General features: G+C 42.9%; 1 long non-coding RNA gene across 10 annotated transcripts in view; it reads left to right on the top strand.

Annotated features, from left to right (window-relative positions):
* The window catches only part of LOC127484148 (uncharacterized), a 298,348-nt gene that overhangs the window by 11,124 nt on the left and 261,963 nt on the right, over window positions 1–25,261 (top strand). For 5 of the 10 annotated variants that reach the window (XR_016222145.1, XR_016222146.1, XR_016222144.1 and 2 more), the window contains exon 2: window positions 22,307–22,416. The exons of the other annotated variants lie outside the window; for them this stretch is intronic. This is a non-coding gene — a long non-coding RNA (uncharacterized LOC127484148). The remainder of the gene's footprint in view (window positions 1–22,306; window positions 22,417–25,261) is intronic. 10 annotated transcript variants of the gene reach the window in all.

Consider the following 25,261-nt stretch of genomic DNA (forward strand, 5'->3'; position numbering starts at 1 on the left):
TGCTTTCCCAGCCACATTAGCAAGGATGTGGATTAGGAGTGGAATATCTGGAACTCTAACCAGTGCCCACATAGAATGCCAGCATTGCAGATGGTGGCTTAACCCACTGTGCCACAACACCAGCCCCTCCTTTTACTTTTTCACAACTCTCTAAGCTTTAGCCATTCCTGAATTAAAAAGAGACAAACATTGAATTGCCGCCTGTTCTTAAGACATAATCAGATTCATTAAAGGCAATTAAGTGATTTATGTGGAAGTAATTTTTTTTTCTTTAAAGGCTCAAGAGCTTAAATGATGACAATGGTAGGATGGAGAGAGGTTAAGATTTTCTTTCATGCAGGTAAGAGAAAGTATTAAACTAGAAGAAGTTGGATGTGGGTGTACTTTTTGTTCATTACTGATCTGGCAACTTCTGTGTAGATCATATCACATTTATCCTCAAAAGTAAGGTGATTTTTTGCACTGATAATGCTGAAGATGTTTTCCTAAAGCTCAAGTCTGAACTAAATCAAGGAATAAATTATTCACAGGTGTTCTGTTGGCCCTTCTGGGTAAACTGGGCAGAAAGGTAAGGCCAGTATTCATGAAGAAGCACTAGAGGTTAACTCAGTCAGGTGGATGTTAACCAACATGTGGCAGGTGCAGAACTATGGTAGAAAAACAAGGCATGAGACAAGTCCATGGATAAAGAGAGCAAAGTGAGCCAAGAGGATTCTACCATCAGTCCAGCAGGGCAGCTGAGGTGGTCAGTGAAGTTTGAAGGGGCTGCATGGGCATCAGAAAAGCCTTGGGGGTGGTTTGAGAAGAGTGCCCCTCAGTGGTTCAAACTGCCTTTCTAGTTCAGTGCCTGGGGAATGAGGAGGTACTGGAACCTGGGAGGGGGTGGTAGATGATTTTATTTTTATAGAGAAATTTAAAAAGATAATTGGGAAGGGATTATATTTCCACTTCAGAAAAAAAATGCCCTGGCTTTCATGTGGAAAATACACTGGGCTGGACCAAGACTTGCGGTTTCTAAAGAAGTAGCCCTTTCTGCTACATACTCCTTATAGGGAAGAAAGCACTACCGCTTGAGCTCTGCCTTCCAGACTTGAGGACTGTAAGAACCTCTCCTTAAGAGTTCCAGTTATTTCATCAAAAAGGATCTTATCAGTTGCCAGATTTTAAATTTCTTTGTTGAAAATGCTTGGAATCAATGTGTTTGCTTTGTGAACCATGTATTTGCAAACCCAGTCCAAGGACATGCCCAAACATTCCTGTATTTATTTCTAAAACAATGACTTTGTAATGCAAACATGTTTTGGCACACAATTCATCATGACACTATGACAAATATATGGGAAAGAAAATGACTTTTCATAACTTTTTTTCCCCAAGAGATGATCTCCTGTATCCCTAATTCTGGTTTTGTGACAGGTATATATGCTTGTGAAGGTTAAGTCATATTTATGTGTATATATATACTTCATCTATATTCTGGAAATAGGAGATTAACAAATATTAGTGATTAATAGGAATAATCACCAGCATCACTATCATCACCGTCCTTGTTGCAAGTTAGTGTGCAAACATCGTGACAGGAGAGGAATATATATATATTCTTCTCTCTCTACATATATACACACAATATATTTTAAACATTTTATTGGTAAACGACAATAGATTTCATGTGTTTCATGGGTATAATCCTAAGAAGATAGTCATACTTCCTTCCCTCCCTCAACCCCTCTCATTCTTTTTCTTTTTTTTTCTTTGATTTATACAAAAATTTAATTTCAGTCCACTCTTTAATTGCAGACTTACTGTACCTTAATATTCAACAAATAAAATAAATATCACAACTAACCTTACTATTCAAGTAAAAAGTATAAAAACCACAGTTCCACAGGAGTATAAGCAAGGACTAAAAATCAAATCACAAGATACCCATTTCGTTCTTACACATTTTTGTATTCTATATTAACTGCTACAAATAAGAGAAAACATACAATTTTTGTGGTGTTGGGACTGGATTATTTTTTAAGCATAATGGCTTCCAGTTGCATCCATTTTGTTTCAAAAGATATTATTTCATTCTTTACTGTGGATGAATATTTTTCATAGCATATACATTCCACATTTTTCTTTATCCAGCCATTAGTTGGTAGACATCTTGGTTAATCCCATATCTTAGCTATTGTGAATTGAGCTGTGATAAACAAGAGGGTACAAATAACTATTTCATATACTGCTTTGATTTTTGTTTGGGTAAATTCCCAGGAGTAGGATGGCAGGGTTACAGGGTAGACCATTTTCAATTATCTGAGGAATTTCCACACTGTCTTCCATAATGATTATACTAGTCTACATTCCCCCAACAGTGTTTTGGGCTCCCTTTTCCCTTATATCCTCATAAGCATTTATTTATTTTTTATTTTTTATTTTTTTTTTTTTGGATGACAGAAATAACTGGATTGAGGTGAAACCTCTTTGAGGTTTCTATTTGAATTTCCCTGAAGGATGATGATCCAAACATTTTTTTTTTCATGTGTCTATTGGCCATTTTTATTTCCTCCTTTGAAAAGTGCCCATTCATGTCCTCTTCTTGCCCATTTCTTAACTGTTTTTCTGTTAAGTTTCTTGAGCTCTTTGCAGATCTTAGGTATTGATTCTTTTAATTTTTTTAAAATTTTTATTTATTTGATATAAGATTGCTTTAGTGGGGCCAGGCGGGTAATGCTGCTGCCTGTGGCACTGTTAAAACATAGGGGATCTGGTTTGATTCCTGACTGCTCCACTTTCAATCCAGCCTCCTGCTAATGTGCCTGCCAGGGAAAAGCAGGGGAAGACAGCCCAAGTGCTTAGGCCCCTGCTACCCATGCAGGAGAGCTGTAAGATGCTCCTGGCTTCAGACTGGCCCAGCTATGGCCATTGCAGCCATATGGGGAGTTTGAACCAGTGGATGGAAGATCTCTCTCTCTCTCTCTCTCTCTCTCTGCCTCTCTCTATGTTTCAAATAATAAATAATAAAAATATTTAAAAATACTGCTGTAGCTATTCCTGGTTTCTTGTGTTTCCGTATGATTGTTAGCATTATTTTTCTAAATCTGAGAAGAATGTCCTTGATGTTTTTTATAGATTTGCTCAACTATGTGAAAGGCAGAATTATAGATACAGAGATCTTCCATCTACAGATTCATTCCCTAAATGGCCACTACAGCTGGAGTTCAGCCAATCTGACGCTAGGAGCCAGGAGCTTCTTCTAGGTCTCACATGTGGGTACAGGGACACAAGTATTTGGGCCATCTGCTGCCTTCCCAGGCATATTACAGAGATCTGGATTGGAAGTCACGCAGCCAGGACCTGAATGAGTGCCTAGATGTGATGCTGGTGCTGCAGGTGGCAGCTTTATCCGCCATGCCACAGTGCTGGCCTTGTCTTTGGTATTTTTATTTGGATCACATTGAATTTGTAAATTGCTTTGGGTAGTAAGGACATTTTGATATTAATTCTTTCAATTCACACACATGGTATAATCTTAATTTTTTGTGTGTGTATCTCTTCTATTTTTTTTCTCTAATGTTTTATAATTTTCATTCTTTAACCTCCTTGGTTAAATTTATTCCAAGGTATTTAAAATTTTTTGTAGCTATGAATGGAATGGGTCTTAGAAGTTCTTTGTCAGCTAGGGCATTATTTTTGTGTGTATATACAAAGGCTATTGACTTTGGTGTTTTGACTTATATCCTGCAATTTTATCAAACTCTTTAATGAGTTCCATTAGTCTCTGAATGGAATCTTTTGGTTTCCCTATATATATGATCATATCATCTGTAAACAGGGATAATTTTTCTTCCTGCTTTCCCTTTTGTATCCCTTATATTTCTTTCTCTTACCTAATGGCCCTGGCTAAATTTTTCAGAAGTATGCTGCATAGCAATGTTGAACGTGGGCTTCCTTATTTGTATCTTGTTGGAAATGCTTCCAACTTTTCCCCATTCAATATGATAATGGTTGTGGGTTTGTCATATTGCCTTGATCATGTTGAGGAATGTTCTTTCTATACCCAATTTACTTAAGGTTTTTATAATGAAAACATGTTGTATTTTATCAAAAGCTTTCTCTGCATCTATTGATATAATCAGAAGGTTTTTATTCTTGAGTTTGTTAATGTGATGTATCACATTGATTTGTGTATGTTGACTCATTCCTGCATCCCAGGGATAAATCCCACTTGGTCCAGGTGAATGATCTTTATATTGTGGTATTGGATTTGATGTACTAATATGTTTGTGAAGGATTTTTGCTTCTATGTTCATCGGGGATATTGGTCTATAGTTCTCTTTTTGTTGTATCTTTTTCTGAGTTTGGAATTAAGGTTATACTAGTCTCATAGAAGGAGTTTGGGAAGACTCACTCACTTTGAATTGTTTTGAATAGTTTGAAAAGAGTTGGAATTAATCCTTCTTTACAAGTTTGGTAGAATACAGCAGTAAATCTATCCTGCCCTGGGCTTTGTTAGGACAATCTTTATTATTGATTCAATCTCCATCTTGGTTATTGATTTGTTTAGATTTTCTACATCTTCATGACTCAGTTTTGGTAGGTTATATGTGTCCAGGAATCTAATTTCTAGATTTTCCACTTTGAAGGCATGTAGCTCTTTGTAGTAATTTCTAATGATTCTTTTTTTTTAATTTCTGTTTGATCTGCTATAACAGCTCCCTTTTAATCTGATTTTATTTGTGTTTTCTCCTCTTTTTAGTTAATTGAGCCAATGATGTATCAATTCTATTTTTTCAAATAACAAGCTCTCCATTTCACTGATATTTTATGATTTTTATGGTTTCAGTTTTGTATATTTCTTTAATTTTAGTTACTTCTTTGCTCCTGCTAATTTTGGACTTTGCTTGTTTTTGTTTTTGAAGTTCCTCGATGTGTTGTTGGATCATTTATTTGATACTTTTCCAATTTCTTTATGTAGGCACTAATTGCTATAAATATTCCTCTTAATGCTGCTTTTTTTAAATCCCATTACTTTTGATGTGTTGTCATCTTACACTTTTGTGTGTAGCACATTTAATTATCACTTTTAAGGCTGGGAGAGGTGACAAAGGTCTTTATTTCAACCTCATTTATAGAGAAGAGCTTTGCTGGGTACAGTATTTTGGGTTGACAATTTTTTCTTTTAAGATTTGGACTAGGTCTCTCCATTCTCTCCAGGCCTATAGGGTTTCTGATGGAAATCTGCTGATCTAATTGAAGATCCTTTGGGATTAATCTGGCATTTCTCTTGTGCATATTTTAGAATCTTTAAGTTTTATTTTCTAAAATAAAACTATAATGTGCCATGGTGAAGATCTTTTCTGATCATCTCTATTAGGGATTCTAAGTGATTCCTGTAATTGGATGTTCCTATCATTCTTCAAATTAGGGAAGTTTTCTATTTCACTGAATAGTAGGTGTCCTAATCCATTTTTTCTATATTTTCAGGAACTCCTGAGACATGTAATGTTTGGTTGTTTGATAGTATCCCATAAATCTTGAATATTATTTTCTGTTTGTCTCTTTTTTTTTTTCTTTTGTCTGATACATTTCCAAAGATTTGTCTTCTAGCTTGGATATTCTTACTTCTGCCTCACTGAATCTGTTGTTAAGGCTTTTTACTGTATTTTCACTTGACCTATTGAATCTTTTATTTCTAATATTTGATTTCTCTCAGTATCTCTATCTCCTGGCAGTATTTTTCATCCATGTTATCTGTGGATTTCTTAAACTCATGTATTTTGTTCTCTGTTTTTGAATAATCTTGTGATTTTTGCTTTTGAAATCCTTCTCAGGCATTTCATCAACCTCTTTGCCTTCACATTCTAATTATGAAGTGCTATGTTCCTCTGTGGACTCATATTTTCTTCCTAATTCATATGTCTTGTAATTCTATGTTTACTTTTAGGCATTTGTGGAAACACATGTTGGTTTCCTACGAGGTCTTTTATCTTGGAAATTTGCCTCTGTTGCTTAGTGGGATGTGTGCTCCTTCAATGGATATCCACAGGTATATGCTAGGTGGGACCAGAGAGCTCTGACCAGTGCCTAATGGTGGAGCAGGAGTCCAGGGTGACACCCGAGCTGGGCATGGTAGATCTCCTCTGTCTTCAGCAGCAGGGAAGATATGATCAAATCTGCTGGCTTGATCACAGCATCAACACCTCACTGCCAAGGTGAATGAACCACCCAGGGTGATTCCAGTGTGCTTAGGCACCTCACCCACACAGGTGCATGAACTGTGCAAAGCATCTGTGTGCTCCTCAGTGTGGGTGTGCAACCCTGAGCCTCTGAATCCAGACTCAGTGATTGCCTAAAGACACCGCCATAGCCTTTCACAGAATTCCCAGTCACAGGGTGGGGTCTCCCAAAGTTGCTGTCAGCCCCACCAACCTCTCACCCATTGAAAGAGCTGTGGCATTCCCAGAGCCAGCTGCCTACTTGGTCGTTAGTTGGTGCTCTGCCTTCACAAACCAAGTGTGGACTCCTTAATACAATGAGGGTGGAGTGCTTTATGGGACTAAATGGGCACCCTGCATGCCACCAACCCTCTAGACCAAACTGAGTCAGTGGGGACCACATTTTGATCCCTCTGATAAAATCCCCCAGTTGGAACAGTAGTCACTGTGCACTTGATCCCCATGTAGGACCTCTCTCCTTATTGGATTGTAATGAGAATCGACTGCAAATTCTTTCCCTGGACTGTACTCTATATGTTGTGTGTGGGCGTGGGTGCAAATTGAAGTCTATTATTAGCATAGAGTTGGTCCTTTGTATATAAAGTCTACTAAAAATGAACCATAATGAAGACGGAGATGGGAGAGGGAGAGGGAGGTGGGATGGGGTGAAAGAACCACTATATCCCTAAAGTTCTATCTATGTAAAAATGCATTCATTAAATAAAAATTTAAAAGATCCCCCAGTTGGATGCAAACCACAGCATCCTTGACTTGGGTTACTCAGGTGGCGTTGGCGGGTGCCTTGCTCCAGGAGGACAGCATGCCCTCCAGCACCAGCCGCAGGAGTCACTAGTGGTGTCCTGCTCCGCTGTTGCCAGTTGAACTGTGCCTGCTGCTCCATGGAGCCTCTGATGTTGTAGAATTTTTACTGAGAACTACTCTCCAACTGTCCTCTGTGCTTTTACTCTTTTCTTCTGTAATCTTCCTGTTTTTGGATTCAGCACATATTTTCCCTATTCAGTCATCTTGTATCTAGACAAATCTACATATTTTAAAAATTACTATTTGAAGGGAAAAGTTACAGAGAGGCAGACACACACACATGGGAGAGAGGGGGGAGAGAGGAGGAGAGAGGCCGGAGGTCTGCCATCCGCTGGTTCGCTCCCGAAATGGCTGCTGCAACAGCTGAAGCTGAGCCGATCTGAAGACAGGTGCCAGGAGCTTTTTCCAGGTCTCCCAAACACTTAAGCCATCTTCTATGCTTTCTCAGGCAATAGCAGTGAACTGGATGGGAAGTAAGGCAGCCAGGACAGGAAGCAGCACTCATATGGGATGCCTGTGCTGCAGGTGGCAGCTTTAACCTGCTACACTACAGTGCAGGCCCCCCATCTGCTGTTTTATCTTTTGAAATTGGGCCAAAGCCAGGAACTCCATCTAGGTCTCTCACATGGGTATAGACACCTAAGGCTTGGGACACCTTTCATTGCTTTCTGGGACACACTAGCTGAAAACTGCTTTGGAAGTAAAACAGCCAGGCCTCAAACTGGCACCCACCACAGTGAGGGCATTTCATATACAGTTTTAAGAGCGTTATGATGCTTTCCATGCTACCCTTCCTCCCTTGCTCCCTCTCTTTCCTTATTTTTCAATTTCTATCATGACATACTTTAAGTTCACTTTATACTCACAAGCTTAACCTTCCACTGAATAAATAATTCAAGTAGTAAGTGGAGAGGTCACTTCTGAACAACTCTGCTCATTAAGTCAGTGTAACATGATAGGGACTGGGACGTAGTAGATGCTCAATAAATATTTCTCCAATACATGAAATGATGGGGGCCTGGAGACTCCTGGAATTAGAGTTTGGAATTCTTCATATTTCTAGAACATATTCTCCTGGGCTACCTACCAATACCTAAAAATCTTAATTTATAGCAATGAGTAGACTTGTTTATGGCCCAGAGCTTGAAGATTTGTGATAGTTCATAGTTTCCTAGGAATTCATGGTGATAATCCATTTTTACTGAGGAATTAGAAGAATCTTAAGTCATGTCATGACACCTCAGACTTCTGTAGAGGTGGGAGTGGGGCCTTGAGAATTTGGGAGAAAGCATCCACGTTTTCCAGAACATAGGCCATTGGAGGATGCAGGGGAGGCATCATTCGGTTTCTGTATGTTGCCTGTTTGGACCTCGTAATTGACATGGCTTCCAGATCCTCTCATGGAAGTTCATCCTTGCAGCCCCAGGATGGGTAGATAAACCACGCTATGCTTAAAGGCACCTCAACCATTTCCCTTATTCTTTGGCTCATCTCACCAATAACTGAGCCCTCAAGGCTCCCTGGAAACCTGGGGATAAAAATATTGCTTCCATTTTGAGCTCAATCTCTTTAACGAAGAGGCACTGCAAGCCAGCATTTTGAGAAGGTGAGAGGTGTGGATCCAGGAAACTGGACAGAACTGGGTGACCAAAGTATCCCTAGTGAGCAAGGGAGCAGGGAGGAGGGGAGAAGGGAGTGCATTCATTCCAGGGGAGTCTGTCTGAAGGAGACAATTCTATTCTAGGTGTTCTGAACAGAGCAGAAACTGAGACACAGATACAGGGGTGTGTTATGGATAGCCATGGCCAGAGAATAGAAGGATCATCATTCAGTGGAGCCATTCTCGTATCTGTTCCTTTGTAAATACTTCACCCTTCTCTCTCTGGTTTCTGACTTTGTCTACATCCTACCCAACATGTAGGAGCATGGTTGTCCCTTGGTGACCTAGTTTTTGATACTTGCAGTCAGAGACTACCCATTTGTCCTTGACTTGCCCTTCCAAATTGCTTCGAATGGTTCTGTGACTTGTGTACATTTGGTCAGGAATCTAACTTCTGGGCAGTCACAAAGGGTTGCAGATCTGGTTCAGATAAACGACTCCTAGAAGTTCATCCCCATGCATGGGCATTCACAGGGAGAGCAAATTGGGTCTCCACAAGGACTGGGCATCTCCCCGTAGAGGTATAATGTCAGGTGGTGGATAGAGACCTGGACAGAGGGAGAACAGGGAAGGAGGGGAACCTTGAACAGCTGCTGTGCTGTTCAAGCTGCAGCTGTCCTTACTTGTCACCCGATTCTACCGGAGCCTTTGAATGAGACTGTCCTAGAGATTCACAGGTAGGATCGTCAGGCTGTGGATGGTTAATGTGAAAAATTTGGGGTGACAACTTGGCGGACGTTTGTCAGGGATTCATGTACCAGTTTAGGTGATGACGTGGTCTTAAACTGCTGCCGCTCACCCCCTTTTCATCTTGCTCTACTCTCTATAAACAAACACATTTGAAGACAGTTTGGGTGGAATTAAAGATATCTGCCTGGAGTTAGTAATTGCTCCTTAAAGGACAAGCGCACAGTCGTCTTCCTGGCCTCATTAGAAATGGGCTCAGTCATCCACGCGACAGGAATGCTGGGAGTTAGCTGGGACTCTTTAATCTTGTGGCCCCAGGACTTTTCTACATAAAACTTTACCTTATCCTTTATCCTATGACATTTGCTTTGGCTATTATCTCCAGAAGTTAAACCATGTCAAAAGGTTTTTGAAAAATAAGTGTATTGCCTTCACTGATTCATTGTTGTGTGAATAAAAAGAGACAGCTTCAAAGACTGCAGCAGGCATAAGAATAACATTGCTTTGCTGCATCTGGGCAGGTGAATCTTAATCAAAATGTTCTTATAACCTCTATATTTCTGAAGTAGCTTTAAAACAATTTATTTTTGAATCTTTGTGCTTCATTTAGGTCCTGCGGGGTATCACATATTAAATTCTGAGAGGCATCATTCATGCCTACCCCAGGGCTCTCTCTGTTCCTCTCCTCATACTAAAATTTACCCAGGCCAGTTTTATCCATTCTCTTTCTTAGTGTTGGGGACCCCTGGGCTTCTCCTGCTGAACTGAAGAGAATGAGAAAATAAATGGCTACTGCAATTTGTTACCTATTTACCGGGGTACATAGCTCCCTAATAGTTGGCCCTCCAGGAATAAAGACCCAGATATAACGTCCACTTTATTTTTTCTCCTAAACAATCTGGACTAGACTTCTCTACCTACTTGAAGAGGAGTGGATTTGTTCTAAGAATAGAACATCGTACAATAAATATTAATACATAAACTGCAATCAAGATCTTATTTCAACTCAGCTAGTGCTGTCAAGACTTTCTTTGGAGGCTCATGCTTGCTAGCCATGTATGCTTTCTTGTCTATGTCATCAGGGAAGGGGAGGAGCAGATGTTAATTCCCTGAGGAGCAAAGTGCATGTGTCAGTTCCCTTATGCCTAAGCAAGTTGGGGGACATGATTTTGCAGTTACTCTGAGTTAGGAAATTTTTGGAGCCCAATACTGGGTACATATTTTGGGCTGCGTGGGTCAGAAATTGAAGGGAATTGTTGCAACACAGTTTGGCCTCACAAGCAGGGAAGATGGACCAGAGCTGTGTGATGTCACACCAAACAGGACCTCCAGTTGGGCAGGATGACTCTCGAGGGAAGAAGAGCTCTGGAAGGCAACAGGAGGTGAAAGTGTCCAATAGGCAGGTGTAAGGAAGAGTTTCCAGATGTGTCCAGTCTCCTTCCTCCCAGGAATCCCTGATTCCTCTCTGTCGTTATGGTGAGCTAGTCTGCCCGTTTGATGTGGGGCAAAGGAAAGTATAACATACTTTTCCTAAGGTAACGTATAAAACAAAACAGTTCACCTTTCCAAAATACCACTTTGTGCTTCCTTGGTCACCTATCATATCTCACTCCATTTACACCTCTTTTCCCAATTTCTTGGAGGTCTGTGCTCCCATTCCCATCAAAACTGATACATGAGAAAGGAATTTACAAACTTGATTATAACAAGTTTTACTTGTTAGACTTTTACTCTTATCTCTAACCTCACTCCAGGGAATTTGCCACTCAATAGAATTGAGACAGAGAAAGAGAGGTCTTCCATTCTGCTGGTTCACTCCCCACATGACTGCAATGGCCAGAGCTGAGCTGCTCCAAAGCCCGGAGCTTCTGTTGGGTCTCCCACAGGAGCCCAAGGACTTAGACCATCTTCTATTGCTTTCCCAGGTCATAGCAGAGAGCTGGATCAGAAGAGGAGCAGCTGGGACTTGAACCAGTGCCCATATGGGATGCTGGTGCTACGGGCTGGGGCTTTAACCCACTGTGCCACAGCACCGGCCCCAATATTTGTTTTATTTGAAAGACAGAGAGGGGAGATTCAGGGAGGGAGTGGGAGAAAGAGGAAGAGAGATTTTTCCATTCACTAGTTCACTCCCCAATGGCTGCAACAGCAGTGGCTGGGCCAGGCCGAAGCCAGGAGTTTCATCCATGTCTCCCACGTAGGTCGCAGGGTTGCAAGTATTTGGGCCATCTTGTGCTGCTTCTTGGGTGCATTCAGAGGGAATTGGATCAGAAGTGGAGCAGCCCGTACTTGAACCAGTGCCCATATGGGATGCCAGTGTCAAAGCTGGTGGCTGAATTCTCAATACCACAATACCAGCTCCTGTTGACCTTTAAAAAATCCTTTGAGATTGCAACTGAACAGTTTAATTAACCAGACTGCTCAAAGTTAGTTTGATAGGTTACATCGAAGCCACTGTGCATGTATAGGCAATCCCTTTACACAGATGCCAACCCACAGGGAAGCAGCTGCCTTTAACCACTCTTGGACTGCCACCATATCCACTGCTATGCCTGTAGGAGAGACTCGGTTTCTACTGTGGCTGTGGCCTCAGTGCTCTCTCCCTTCCAGCCCTATCTCCCGTGGCCTTTGTGCACTCTGGGTTTCTAAGTAGGATGTCAGTAGAGAAGTGATGTTTATAGGTAAATACTGGGTAGCTCTCTCATGAAGGGGTGATGAGTGGTTCTATGTAGAAAAAGTATTAACACCAAAGAGGAGACAGGTGTCCAAGATGGGAGGAGGTAGGCTGATGGCTAGGGAGAAATGAGGGCAGGTAGCTAGATATTAGTGGAATTTTAAAGAAATAATATACTTTTCTGGTAGCTTACCAAATAAAACAAAACAAACAAAAAAACATTAGTTTTCATGTGTGGCTGTACTGCAGTCACCTGGTAATTAAAATACTGATGCCTGCATCCCTTGCTCATGGCTTCTGATTTAGGAGTCTGGGTAGGGATGTTCCCTTCCCCTGGTGAATCTAACGTGCAGTAGAAATTGATCGAGGGCCAAAACTATCTTCGGATGTTTCAAGCATTATCAAGATACAGACGGAAATGGCTCTGGGAACTGAGGGGAAGTAAGTTAGAGTCCGTTTGGCACTGTACAAATCTGGACTGTGTTGGTGAAGGAGAGTCCAAGAATCTGATTTTATATAAACCTTGCAAGTGATGCTAAATCATATAGGTCATGGAAAAACTTTATGGAATGGAGAGAAGAATGCACTTCCTTTTTATGGATTAATTGTGCAGGATAAACAGGTTATTTTGTTTAAACCTCATGACACTCCTAGGAGGCAAGCAATACGATCCCACTTAATGGTTAAGGAAACTCCAGGCACGGAAGTTAGGTAATTTTTTTCAAGAACACAAAAGTGGTAAAGGCAAAGGATGACAATATAGGAGTATTTGCTTGCAGCGTTAAGGACAAGGAGAGCTTTGACCACAAATCCTTTGTCTAAGCTTCCCCATGCTTCCTGTGGGCAAACTAGCCCTCTGCAGCGTCATGAGTCCTTTTCCAAGGGAGATGCAGGGGGTGAGCTGGTGCCATAGGCTGGCCTGGGCAGGGAGAGGTCTGGGACAGGACTGTGGTCAGAGGCTTTCCCAATGCCACAAATGCTGGGGAATTCTAAATTCAGCCAGTTTTGCTCGGAAGTAAAAACCTACAATCTTTGAGCAAATTAGAAAGCTTCACTGTGTTAATGCCTGTTCTTCCTGCTGTCTGTCAAGTGTCGCTTCTTGAGTCATCCTGATAAGGAAATACGCTGTGTATCAGGAGAGCTCTGCAGACAGCCAGGTGTGGCTGTGAGCGCAGCAGTGGGGAGGGCGCTGCCTCTAAGCAGTGAGGACTTGTGAACAGGGGAGGAGTGAGCTGATCTTGGGCATGTCTGACTTACCAGCAGTCGAGAAGCTCATTTCCTGTTAGCCGTGTCTTCTTCCTCATCAGAGAGAACAGTTTTCCTGGATTCTGTGTGGTTTAGCCTAAAGCAGATACAGCTTTGCTTTGGTCCCCATTCTCTGTAGTACGGACCTGCCTTTTTCTACTGCTGCCCGGATACTTCGGCTTGTATGCCTCAGAATCAATGATTCCTCACCTGGCCTGTGTGTTCTCAGCATCAGACTGACTGTTCCTGCATCGTCTCATCAGTCTGTCCAAGCAAAAATGCAGGAGCTCACTTTGGCTTCTCACCTCTCCCAGCCCATAGCTTGTCCAGCCCTGAATTCTATAGCTGTAGCCTCTTACGCATCTCTTCAATATTCTACTTCTCCCTGTCCTCATTGCTACCAGGTTCTCTCTCTCTCTGTCCTTTTTTTTTTAAGGATTTATTTATCTGAAAGTCAGAATTACAGAGAGGGAGAGGCAGAGAGAAATCGGCTTTCTACCTGTTCACTCCCCAGATGGCCACAACAGCCAGGGCTGGTCCCGCTGAAGCCAGGAGCTTCATCTAGGTCTCTGTCACGGCCAGGAGCCCAGACAGTTGGGCCATCCTCTCTTGCTTTTCTCAGACCACTACCAGGGAACTGGATCAGAAGTGGAGCAGCTGGGATGCAAACTGGCACCCATATGGGATGCTGGCATCGTAGGTGGCTGCTTTATCTGCAATACCACATCAGCCCATACCAGCTTCTCTTGACCTTGCCTTATAATCCACCTGGACTGGGACAGCAACTCACTCTCTTATGACTTTTCCGGCACCTACAGGTGCCTCTCCCATCCATTCTTCTCATTTTGTCTGTGAGCAATCTTTTAATGAAATGCTAAACTTAGTTTGCATCTGTGGTTTTTAAAAATTGATTTTTAAAAAAGATTTCATTTATCTGAAAGGCAGAGTTACAGAAAAAGACACACAGAGAGAAACAGATCGTCCATCTGCTGGTACACTTCCGAAATAGTTGCAATGGGTTGGGCTAGGCTAGGCCAAAACCAGCAGCCTGGAACTCCATCCGGGTTTCCTACATGGATGGAAGAGGCCCAAGCACCCTTCTGCTTTCCCATACATGTTATCAGGGAGCTGGATCTGAAGTGTAGCAGCTGGGACTCGAACCTATGCCAATGTAGGATGCCAGAGTTGCAGGCAGAGACTTTACCCACTGCACCATGATACCAGCCCTTAATATTTCTTTTATAGTGAAGATCAAAACCAGTGATATGGCCTGTTAGACTTGACTCTGACCTGCCCTCCGGGTTTAACATTGAATTCCTCCTGCCTTCCCTTCCAGACCCTCTTCACACTGGTCTCCTTTTCTCCCTGGAACATTTTGCGTTTATTCTTTAGCTCTTTTCAAAGGTGGGTGAGATGAGCTGATGGACGAGCAGAAACAGATGGTGTTTAGGCTGCCCTGGGCAGGGACAGGCTCAGGGCCTTGGTACCATTCTCCCGATGCTGGTACTCCCTTTTGCCTCTTTAATGCTCCTTTGCACTTGGGCCCTCTCGAGTGTCATTCTACGGGTATCCTTTCCTTCCTCTTCCAGTTGAGCTTGGGTCCCTTGGTAGTGCGTGATGGCTTCTTGCATACAGCTTCCAAGAGTTTATACAAGTACTTGGTCTGCAGTGTCTCGACCTGTCTGGTCCACTGTATATTCCTGTTGTAACCCAAGTGCCTTGCACATACCAAGTGCTCATTAACTCTGACAAATAAATAAAGGCATAATAGGGGTGGGCATGGGGCCTGGAAGGTAAGATGTTGATGAGGGAGCCTGTATCTCACATTAGAGGACCTGGGTTCGATTCCTAGCGCTAGGTCCTGACTCTACCTTCCTGGGAGGCTGCAGTGATGGCTGAAGTAACTGGGTTACAGCTGTTACATAAGAGACTGGCATTGCATTCCTGGCTCTGGGCCCTGGCCCTGGCCCTGGCCATTGTGGATGTTTAGAGAGTGAACCAGCAGATGGGAGCTTCCTTGTTCACTCTGTCTCCACGTCTGGATCTCTGTTTCTCTGTCTCTCTAAATTAAAATTTAAAAGTAAATGTGTAATAAAATCTGAGCACTGCAATGCTCCTTCCTACATAAACATAAGCACATTTCATCCAGCTCAGAGCTAAAAGTGATTCCAGCAGGCTACTCCCTAAAATCCTCACTTGCTCAGCCCGCATTTCAATATGCACTTAGAATATGAAAGAAACTATGATTAAAGAGCTGGTGATTGACTATTTACAGAACGCTTTGTACACTTTTGTCCCATTGATCCTTTTAAGGACTTGAGGAAATAGGTAGAGCTGCTGCCGCCTTGGTTTCCTGGAGTGCTGAAAGTGATTGGCACAGGCTCAGATTAAGATGAGGCGTGGAAGAGAGAAGAGTCCGGCTGTACGACTCCTTGCTAGTGCACACTGGGGATGGTGATGATTAAGGCTACCTTAGTGTGTGAGCGACTCAGAAGCTGTGCTCAGGACTTCACGCAACTCTCACACATGTGCTGGCAAACTCCGAGATGCTGTGATCACCACCTTGTGCAGGGCAGGGAGGGGAAGCTGAGCCATAGGGAGCCTAGATAAGCTGGATACAAAGACACAGTGCAGGCCCTCTAGCACAGGTTCTCTGCTCCTAACAATGTTTATGGAAGCTCTTGGTATCTAGGATACCATTTCCACCATGTGGAGGACAGATTTTCACCCCAAAAGAGAAGTGTGCCTTTCCTCTCTGCTCTTCTGTCCTCCCCATTTGCAGTCACCTTTCCCCTTGCTCGCTGATTCCTTGCCCTTTCTGGGTCCCTTCATTCTTTGTGTAAATACAGTAAATTTCTTGTGGCAACAACAATAATAACAAGACAAAAGTCAAACTTTTCTATAGGGGGAGTCTGGGATCAGTGTGCACTGATTTTTCTTGGTGAGAATATGACATCTTTTGCAAAAATGTTATTTGTCTCTACCCCAGTATTTAGTGAGATAAGCTGCCAACAATGAAATGGATTGTTCTGAATTGAAGCCATCTTAGTTGCTCAGGAAGTCTCATGGGCAGAATGGAAAATGTTCTGATCCCAAATTCAGAAGACCTGGCTTTCGGGCTCAGCTTTGTCGCTTCTCTGTGTGACATACAGCAAGTCACTTAACCTCCCTGAACCCATCCCTTCATCTATAAAATAAGGTAATAGCTTTGTCCCGTGAACAGGCAGCTTGACGGGTGAAGAATCTTTTGACTCTAATGGAATTGGGTTGTACTTTCCTTTAGGAAAAGGAAAGAACGTAAAGTAGAACATCTTCATTAACACTTTCAAAGTGAAGACTAAAGAAACAGACAAGTATCTCACTAGCCAGTTGTGCCGTGGAATACATTGAAAAAGTTTCCGAATAGCCAATGTCTGAGGAGCTCATGCCAGGGCGTGGGGACAAGGGAAGAGGGAGTGATTTCTCTTGGCCTTGTATTGAGCAGACAGCACGGCTGCTGTGAGATTCTTCATGGGAAGTTTGCTGTTCACCCTCCTTAATCCTTAGGGTGATGAGAAATTGGTGTTGATCTTCGGCTTCACTGTCTGTTAACTGTGCCTGCCCCATGAACCTGTAATGTCTTTGCCTGGCATGGGAGGCCATGGTAGCCTCACTTGCCATGCATTTTTGTCTCCTTTCCTTAGACCTACATTATGGGCGATGTCCAGAAAAAATAGAATTAGGAAATCCTGGCGCTCCTGTTGCCTCTCTTTTTTTTTCTTTTCTTTTTTCTTTTTTTTTTTTTAAACTTTTATTTAATGAATATAAATTTCCAAAGTACGACTTATGCATTACAATGGCTTCCCCCCCATACCGTCCTTCCCACCCTCAACCCTCCCCTTTCCCACTCCCTCTCCCCTTCCATTCACATCAAGATTCATTTTCGATTATCTTAATATACAGAAGATCAGCTTAGTATACATCAAGTATGGATTTCAACAGTTTGCTCCCACACAGAAACAAAAAGTGAAAAATAATAGATGATTTTTTTTAAATGATGATGAAATCAGAGCAGACCTATTGTCATGTTTAATCCCAGTGAGAGTCAAGTTGGAAATTGATAATTTCTTTTTTTTTTTTTTAACAGAAGATCAGTTTAGTATGCATTAAGTAAGGATTTCAACAGTTTGTACCCCCATAGAAACACAAAGTGAAATATATTGTTTGAGTACTCGTTATAGCATTAAATCTCAATGTACAGCACAATAAGGATAGAGATCCTACATGAGGAGTAAGTGCACAGAGACTCCTGTTGTTGACTTTACCAATTGACACTCCTGTCTATGGCATCAGTAATCTCCCTATGCTCCAGTCATGAGTTTCCAAGGCTATGGAAGCCCTCTGAGTTCTCCGACTCTTATCTTGTTTAGACAAGGTCATAGTCAAAGTGGGGGTTCTCTCCTCCCTTCAGAGAAAGGTACCTCCTTCTTTGATGACCTGTTCTTTCCACTGGGATCTCACTCGCAGAGATCTTTTGCCAGAGTGTCTTGGCTTTCCAAGCCTGAAATACTCTCATGAGCTTTTCAGCCAGCTCTGAATGCCTTTAGGGCTGATTCTGAGGCCAGAGTGCTATTTAGGACATCTGCCATTCTATGAGTCTGCTGAGTATCTCACTTCCCATGTTGGATCACTCTCCCCTTTATTTACTCCATTGGTTAGCGTTAGCAGGTACTAGACTTGTCTATGTGCTCCCTTTGACTCCCAGTCCCTCCACCATGATCAACTGTGAACTGAAACTGATCACCTGGAACAGTGAGATGGCATTGGTACATGCCACCTCGATGAGATTGAATTGGAATCCCCTGGTATGCTTCCAACTCCACTACTTGGGGCAAGTCAGCCTGAGCATGTCCCAAATTATACATCTCTTCCCTCTCCCATTCCCACTCCCATGTTCAACAGGGATCACATTTCAGTTAATTTTCAACACTTAAGAATAACTGTGCATCAATTACAGAACTAAACCAGTCATATTAAGTAGAACAGATAAAAAAACTACTAAGAGGGATAATGTATTAAGTTGTTCATTAACAGTCAGGGCTATGCTGATCAAGCCACCGTTTCCCACAGTGTCCACCTCACTCCAACAGGTTTCCCTCTTGGTGTTCAGTCAGTCATCACCGATCAGGGAGAACATATGGTATTTGTCCCTTTGGGACTGGCTTATTTCACTCAGCATGATGTGTTCCAGATTCCTCCATTTTGTTGCAAATGACTGGATTTCTTTGTTTCTTACTGCGGTATAGTATTCTAAAGAGTACATATCCCATAATTTCTTTATCCAGTCTATCGTTGATGGGCATTTAGGTTGGTTCCAGGTCTTAGCTATTGTGAATTGAGCTGCAATAAACATTAGGGTGCAGACCTCTTTTTTGTTTGCCAATTTAAATTCCTTTGGGTAAATTCCAAGGAGTGGGATGGCTGGGTCGAACGGTAGGGTTATCTTCAGGTTTCTGAGGAATCTCCAGACTGACTTCCATAGTGGCTTGACCAGTTTGCATTCCCACCAACAGTGGGTTAGTGTCCCTTTGTCCCCACATCCTCGCCAGCATCTGTTGTTGTTAGATTTCTGCATGTGAGCCATTCTAACCGGGGTGAGGTGAAACCTCATTGTGGTTTTGATTTGCATTTCCCTGATTGCTAATGACCTTGAACATTTTTTCATGTGCCTGTTGGCCATTTGGGTTTCCTCTTTTGAAAAATGTCTATTGAGGTCCTTGGCCCATCTCTTAAGTGGGTTGTTGGTTTTGTTTTTGTGGAGTTTCTTGATCTCTTTGTAGATTCTGGTTATTAACCCTTTATCTGTTGCATAGTTTGCAAATATTTTTTCCCATTCTGTCAGTTGTCTCTTCACTCTCCTCACTGTTTCTTTTGCAGTACAGAAACTTCTCAATTTGATGCAATCCCAATAGTTGATTTTGGCTTTGACTGCCTGTGCCTCCCGGGTCTTTTCCAGAAATTCTTTGCCTGTGCCAATATCTTGAAGGGTTTCTCCAATGTTCTCTAGTAACTTGATGGTGTCAGGTCGTAGATTTAGGTCTTTAATCCATGTTGAGTGGATTTTTGTGTAAGGTGTAAGGTAGGGGTCTTGCTTCATGATTCTGCACGTGGAAATCCAATTTTCCCAGCACCATTTATTGAATAGACTGTCCTTGCTCCAGGAATTAGTTTTAGATCCTTGATCAAATATGAGTTGGCTGTAGCTGTTTGGATTGATTTCTGGTGTTTCAATTCTATTCCATTGGTCTATCCATCTGTTTCTGTACCAATACCATGCTGTTTTGATTACAACTGCCCTGTAGTATGTCCTGAAATCTGGTATTGTGATGCCTCCAGCTTTGTTTTTAAAATTTATTTTATTTATTTGAAAGGCATATTTACAGAGAGGTTGAGGCAGAGAGAGAGAGAGGTCTTCGATCCACTGGTTGACTCCCCAGATGGTTGCAACAGCTGGAGCTATGTCGCTCCCCGTCTTCATGGGGGAACGACACTAAGCCCTGCCTAGGCTTCATATCCGAGTCACGGCACCATTATGTCGCTCCCCCTCTTCGTGGAGGAACGACACAGGACCCTGCGCTGTTCTTTCGTCTGCTCGGCCCTCCCCGGGTTTGCTGCTGGTTCTTCCCGGGTTGGCTACTATCCCTTCCACCTCCGTGGAAGGGCAGTTCCCCCTGGCCACATTCCCCACTTCCGCAGGGGAGCGGCACACCGCCGGCCGGCTCGTCTCGGGGGCTGCACAGGTGTTCCCCTTAGATGTTCCCCTTAGATGTTCCCGGTGCATGCCGTCTCTCTCCTCCTTTATAGTCCTCCTCCGCCAATCCTAACTCGGCTGCCCACACGCCGAGTACGCTGCTCTCCAATCAGGAGCAAGTGCTACAGTTTATTGGTTGAACTGGAGGCAGCTGTGCGGAAGCTGTTTACTTCTCTCCCAGCGCCATATTGTGGGAGAGCAGATGCATAGAATAAGTCTTAATTCCAGTAACTCAGTCTAGTCCGGTTTGCTCCCCACAGAGCTACACTGATCCAAAGGCAGGAGCTTCTTCCGGGTCTCCCATGGGGGTTCAGGGGCCCAAGGACTTGGGCCATCTTCTGCTTTCCCAGAGCACAGCAGAGAGCTGGATTGGAAGTGGAGCAGCCGGGACTAGAACTGGTGCCCATTTGGGATGCTGGTGCTTTGGGTGGTGGCTTTACCCACTATGCCACAGCACTGGCCCCTCTGTTTTTATAACACACAGCATCAGAGATTGAAAGGTGATTTTTTCGTGATTAGAGGCAAAAGTTGCAATCAGTGAATTCACAAAGTGTACCCAGCAGCTTATGTTAGGTCTGACAACTTGTAAAACAAAGCCCAGTTCTTTAGATTTACTTCCATACTTGCTTTTCACTATCTCACGGACTTTAGAAATCTGAAGTGCTGAGAGCATTGGGTAACTCTTGAGCCAACAGAAGGTGTTAACCGCCTGGCTCCCTTGATCTGCTTAGAGACATGCCTGCCTCAGATTAAAATTGTCTCACACAATCCTGCAAGGTGTCTGTTTCCCTTTGTTCTGCTTGTAAAGTGGAAGAAAGGGGCTGGCTGACATGTTTGAGTCCCACAACCAGGGACCGGCTGCTCAGGTCTAAAGCCCAAGCGTCCCCAGGTTAATGCCTCTGCTCAGTCCTTAAGTCACATTTGCCAGACACACGCTCAACCTGCTCTTGGGGTGTCCTGTTCCTTTGTGAAGCAGATAATGGGGTTCCCCTGGGCATTCACCTGAGATCCTTTTTCAGGTTTTGTTCACTTTTAGATGGAAAGCTGCGCCTGAGGTTGTCAGCTCCTGGAGCCTATGGTCTTTTGAGCCATTCAATACGCTATGCTTATGCCAAATCTTTTAACAAAATTTTACTGCATGTATGCTTAAGTTGCAAATCTTGAATTGATCACTGGGCATAAATCAATGAACAAAAGATAGTGTCCCTGGTCTTGTGAAGCTTTTTCTAGCATAGAAAATGGGCAATTATTAAATAAGTAACTTCAAGTCAGATAATGATGATAGTTTTGAGACTATCAAAGCAAGGTATAAGATTGATTGAATGATAAGGTTACTATTTTTTACTATTTTGGATGGGGAACAGAGGCATCTTAGAAGGGGTGGCATTTGAGGCTCAACCTGAATAATGCGATCAATGAGTCTTCAGGATTTGAAGTGAGAATGTTGGAGGCAACAAGTGATACAAAGGCCCTGAGGTAGAAATGCTCAGGATGTGATCAAGGTGCCGCAGGAAGGCCATTCTGGCTGGTTGCGGGGGGTGGGGAGAGGAAAGAGTAGGAAATGAAATTGGGTAGCATCTGGGCGAAACTGGCGTAAGACTTTTTAGACTATGGTAGGGACACTGGGTTTTAAGCGTTCCTGAAATCCATTGGAGGGTTTTAAACTGGGATGTGATAAATTAGTTTTGTAAGGTTCTCTCTGGCTGTTTATATATTTTTAAGATTTATTTGAAAGGCAGAGTTACACACACACACACACACACACACACAGAGGAGAGACAGGGAGAGAGAGATGGCTCTTCCCTCTGCTGGTTCTCTCCCCAAATGGCCACAAAGACCAGGGCTGGGCTAGGCCAAAGCCAGGAGCTTCATTTAGGTCTACCATGTGGGTGCAGGGCCCTAAGTACTTGGGACATCTTTCACTGCTTTCCCAAGCAGATCAGCTGGGAGCTGAATCAGAAGCTGAATCTGGGACTCGAACCAGCACCCATATAGTATGCCAGCACCACAAGCAGCAGCTTAACTTGTTTTGCCACAATGCCAGCCCCTCTGGCTGTTAAATTATAATAGGAGGCTGAAGAGGCAGGCATGTTGGCTAGCAGATTGCCACAGACCAGCTGAGCCATGATGGTGCACTTGAGTAGTAAGCCGTGGTTCAGATAGGATTTGTGTGTAAACTAGGTGTGGGTGTTAAGGTTAACACCGTCTCATCTCCACCCTTGCAGCTGGTGGCCATGACACTGTGAACTGTAAGCCTCAGGGGGTGCACTCCTCAGATTTACACCTTCTCTGTCCTGGGCCACATGATTCTTGGCCTGTTGGAGGTCCCCTCCAGGTAGGTACAACTCTGATGTCACGTCCTCGGTTGTGTGCTGCTGCCTCCTGTGCATGGGAAGCTGTGGTTATTAAGATAGACCTCATCCATTCACTGTCCTCACGGAGGTCCCAGTCCAACTGGAGGGGCTGTATTACATGATGGGATGAAATAATTGCTAAAACAGAGGGAAGGGGTGCTCGAAGAGAACTGAGATGTCAGTGAGAGATTCTAACTTGAGTCAGAAGACTGATGGCAGTGCATCTGAGCTGTAAGAGTCCCTCCATTTGGGGGTTTGTGTTTGTTGATAGTTTGCTAGCTTCTTGCCCTTGCCCTTTCTCTCTCTGGCTAACGGGTCCCTCTATTGAAAGTTCCATAAGTGAATAATCCTTCAGTCTAGAGGTGAGGGTGGAAGAAGCATGTGTTGATCTCGGTGACTCGGACTGCATGCCAAGTTGGGATGGGGACTTTGGGCTGTTCTTTTGTCCTGTAGCTACAATGATCAGATCTCTGAACTTTCATTGACCACTGACCCAGTAAAGCCAGATGAGAGCACATGTCAAGGTCTTTCTGATGTGATCCCTTTAAAATCCCTTAACTCGGGCAGCTTAGGCCTCGGGACCAATAGAGGGCTCTGTTAACTTTGCTCTGTGGGATTCCTCACACAGTTCTAACCTGCTAGGGAACAGCATTTTCAGTCATAGCTCATCTCAGACTGAGGTGAGTTAGGTTTGCTTATGTCCTGCAGTGCCCTGTTCACTGCTTCATGGTGTTCTCAGGGTCGCTCCTTTATAGTACAGGTGAAGACATGGCCATGCCAGCCCCGAGACTGCAGATGCTGTCAAGGCTCAGGTTCCCACGTAGAACTACTGCACGTCCCTGAACAACATCCCTGCCTCATGCACAGCACAAACGTGCTACCACATAATCAAGTGTCCTCAGCTGACATTGACGTGAAAGACTCATATTTTGAAGAAGAACAGTTTGTGTGGACTTTCTTTGGAACTCAGGTCAACTAATTTTTTTGTGAGTTGTATACATGTGTATCATCCCTTATTGGGATATAAACTCTTTGAGGACAGAGACTCTGTCTTAATTTTTTTCTTACATGCTTAGAATAGTGGTAAGCATTGAGGAGTCAGATCAGGCTTCAGATTGAATCCTGGTCATGTTGTTTAACTCTGTGCCTGAGTTATTTTGATGTAAAATGGAAAGCATGTGTATGCTAGGAATGTTAGGTGACATTATAGCCTTAAGTGAAGTGCCCGAGTTCACAGGGAACACTCATAAACCGGACCTATTAGTATTGCAAGTGACTGCAGCAAGTGCTCAGTAACTCCGTATTGAATGAATGGAAGCTTCTGGAGACGAGATCTGTTGTGGGTGCTGGGACTGACATAAAGGACAAAGTTCTGTCTGCCCTCATCTCCTACCTACACGTTTCCCAATAGGTGAAGAGTGGGACTCTGATTGGAAATGGGTGTCAGGATTTGTCTTGATGTGCCCCGATGGATCACGTCATTACCCTGTTAGGATAAGATGAGGACTACTCAAGTCTGAACTGGGCTACCTTTGCGCTCTTATCCTTGAAGGCTGTGTGTCATCAGCCCAAGTCAAGGAGTGGAGTAGAATAGATTGACGCTCCATTCTGATGCATTGCCATTTACTTAAGCCATTTTGAAAGCTTCCAGTTACAGAGCTGTATGCAATGACATAAGAACTGTCATGAACTTGAGGGGTATGACACATCCCCTCTGGCTTTAAGGGTTGAGTTTTCTTTAAAGTACACTCCAGTGAGTGGGAGCAGGAGAAATCTGGATCAGAAGAAATCAATTCCCGTGATTGCCTTGAAGGGAATTCCTCAGGTATGTGTGAGTACCTGCTTTTCATGATAGCACCAAAACCCAAGTTCCCAGAGAGCACCTTATGTCACTTTCACTTGATGGCATTCCAGATTTAGATGATGGCACAATTTAACTGAAGATAAAAATGATTCCAGGTATACAATAACCACCACATAGCCAATTTAATCAAATAAACCTGGAAGTGTTCTCTTGTAGCCACGTAGAAGAATGGAGGCTTATCCCAGGATAAGGTAGGAAAGATATAAACTGTTTTTGTTAAAATTATTTTGCTTTTTATTTTTAAAATATTTCAAGTAAAACAAAGAAGTATAAGAGTTTAATCAGCATAGACAATTTTAACATTTTGTCATATTCACTTCATATGTAATATATGCAATAGACCTATACATGCCATTTTAAACAAAATACTTATTTTTGAAAGTCAGATTTACAGAGAAAGAGTCAGAGACATACTGAGAGCTTCCATCTGCTGGTTCATTCCCCGAATGGCTGCGATGGCCAGCACTAGGCCAGGCGGAAGCCAAGAGCTGGAGGCTTCTTGTGGTTTCCCATGTGGGTGGCACAGGCCATCTTCTGCTGTTTGCAGGGCATTAGCAGGGAGCCGGATAGGAACGAGCTATCACCTGTATGGTTTGGCAGTGTCATGGGCAGTGGCTTTACCTGCTTTGCCACTACACTGGCCCCAACATGCCATTTTTCAAAAAGAAGAGGTAGATACATATTAAGATCACATAACATGGGGTGTATAACAAAAGATCATATAATGAGGAAACAAAGGAATAATATGTAAGGGGTATAGTACAATGCTGACTATGAATATCTACCAAATAATAAGGCATCTACATTTCTATCTATACTTCCATATATGAGAGAAAACATATTTGTCTTTCTGGTTTATTTCATTTTCATTTAGTATAATGCCCATTTTCATCCATCTTGTTACAACTGTCCAAATTTCTTTTCATGGTTGAGTAATATTCTGTTTGTGTATATATACCACA

This window comes from Oryctolagus cuniculus, chromosome 15 (genome assembly GCF_051225735.1).
Source record: "Oryctolagus cuniculus isolate XC-2025 breed Fujian yellow rabbit chromosome 15, ASM5122573v1, whole genome shotgun sequence".
Lineage (NCBI taxonomy): Eukaryota > Metazoa > Chordata > Mammalia > Lagomorpha > Leporidae > Oryctolagus > Oryctolagus cuniculus.